The sequence below is a fragment of the Sardina pilchardus genome, chromosome 13, assembly GCF_963854185.1.
Source record: "Sardina pilchardus chromosome 13, fSarPil1.1, whole genome shotgun sequence".
In the NCBI taxonomy this organism is placed as follows: domain Eukaryota; kingdom Metazoa; phylum Chordata; class Actinopteri; order Clupeiformes; family Clupeidae; genus Sardina; species Sardina pilchardus.
The window spans coordinates 24,465,789-24,468,288 of NC_085006.1; positions in this window are offsets into that span (position 1 = coordinate 24,465,789).

Here is a 2,500-nt window from a genome sequence, read left to right on the forward strand (position 1 = left end):
CCTTCCCCCTGGCGTGTGCTTCCTGGGCTGCGGGAGGTGATTTAGGATGCAGCCTGTGACCTCTAATGGAGGAGCTGGAGGACTGCGGAGCTTCATTACCCACAAATCACTGCTCATCTTACGCCATGCACAAACACACACACATACACATACATACGTACACACACACACCTTAAGCAAGGGTCCAATTCAATCACACGCACACACAAACACACACACACACACACACATACATACATACACGCACACACATATTAACTCACACACCTCAAGCTGCGGTGCAGCAGATACTTCCCCGCAAATAACAGCTCAGTCTGATGTATGTACCTCACAGCAAAGCCTCACAAACACCACAAGCAGGGCACAATACTCTCTCTCTCTGACACACCCACACATACACATGTGCACACACACACACACACACGCACACGTGCACACTCGCACACGTGCACCTTGACTTTCACTCACACACCTCTGGAGTGCTGTACATAATTGCTCAAAAATCACAGTCCATCTAACTCCATGCTTCTAATACAACATGGCCTAAAGGCACAACATAAACAGCAATGAACCAGGGGTGCAACACCAATATCCGCGCGCACACACACACACACACACACACACACACACACACACACACACACACACACCACTAAACTTGGCTGTGCCACTGCATGTGCAAACTTCAAAAGTGTTAACGGATTGTGGATGTGCTTTTAGGCCTACTGCTTTACAATATGTGTATGGCGTCAGCCTCTCCTTTAGTGTTTGTTTGTTTGTTTGTTTGTGTGTTTGTTGTATTCAGCCATCTTTTCTACTCCTGTGTTTCCACTGCACTGCACCATCTCTCTCTCTCTTTCTCTGTATCTCTCTCTCTCTCACACACACACACACACACACACACTTTTTAGTCCAATCTCTAGCCAACCACCTTTGCTGCCTCCAAAAAGCTGGTAGAGATGTCTTATCAGTCCTGAGTTACATGTCTGCAAAGGTATGTTGCTTTGCCTTAATGCCTCCATGGCTCACTGGGCCTTGGACAGTACATGCAGAGTTCAATTAGATTTCCACTGACTGCAGCCTGTGAGTTATGTGTGAGAGTGTGAATATGTGTACCCACACAAGGAGATGCGTTTGGCCTCACTAAGTATATAATGTCCTCAGGATTCCCCACTATCAGAATTGAAACGATCTGCTCAGAAGTTCTCACTGTTCTCCCTCATGTGTCCGATAGTCACATTGTTGTTTTTCTTTTCATTTAACAATGTTTATTCTCTGATACAAGCAGAACATCAGCAGACTGGGATCTCTTTAGAGATTCTTTGAGAATCCACAATACTCTTATAGGGAATGTGTTGTCCCTATCTGGACACGATGGGTTAAAAAAAAAAAAAAACAATGCAAGTTGTGTTTGTTTTCAATGCAAGTTGGGTTGTTTTCAATGTAAGTTGTGTTGTTTTCAACAGTATTTGTGTTATTTTCAACACATATTGTGTAACAAATGAAAAAAGGAAAAAGAAACACAAACTGTGTTGTCCCTATCTGGACACAGATGTGTTAATTTAACACAAATTGTGTTGTTTTCAACACATTCATTTTAAGAGTATCTGAGCTCATTTCCATGAAAACTAGGCTACATGTGCAAGTTAGTTGAACATCAACAGGAGCAGGGCTGCATCTATGCTCCGGGATCCCAACTGTCAAAAAAGAGCGAAACTTCCAAGCATTGTGTTTGGTACTGAGTATCTACAGTCTATGATCTGAAGTTCGCCTGAGGGCCTCTGATGTGACAGTTTGTTGACAGAGAAGACTGCTTCAGAGCCGAAAGGCCGCGAGCCAAACGTCCTAGTTTGTGGGAAGTGCTTCAGGCCATCCACGAGACTTGTAGTTTTTTTTTTTTTTTTTTTTTTTTTTTTTAAGACAAACTTAGAGAGAGGACTTTGTTAAGAGGCCTCTGAACACAATCTGTTTGGTTGAGACAGCCTGAGAAATGTAGTTACCACTTTTGTATATTCACTGAAAACGCAACCCAACCCTTGAATCTTGCAATAATAAACGTATGAAAGAACCCTGGATTACTTTCCTCATCTGTGCGTGTGGTGTCAATATCAACCAGCAGGTGGCGATAGTGACAAACAGTCAAACTGCAGAAGGGTCACTCTTCAATGGCTAGTGACTTGATGATACCTATATCAACTCAGCAGAATAGTTATTGTTGTGAATAATGATCCAGTTGAGCCTGAATCATGAACCGTTGTAAACCTAAACAAACTGACTGGATTAGTGAGTCAACAGCCAGAGCTGGACCAGCGAGTAGCGAGTATCATTCTCACGGTGAAAAGTAAACGATAAGACCTCTGATGCCAAAAGGGATCAGTCCTGACATGCCCGATAGACACGGTTAGAGAAGTAAAACTGTTTGTTTTTCATGACGCACAAATGCAAGTGGGCGTTGGTGTTCGTAGAAATGGCGCTAGTGTTGTGTTGATTGGGTCATATC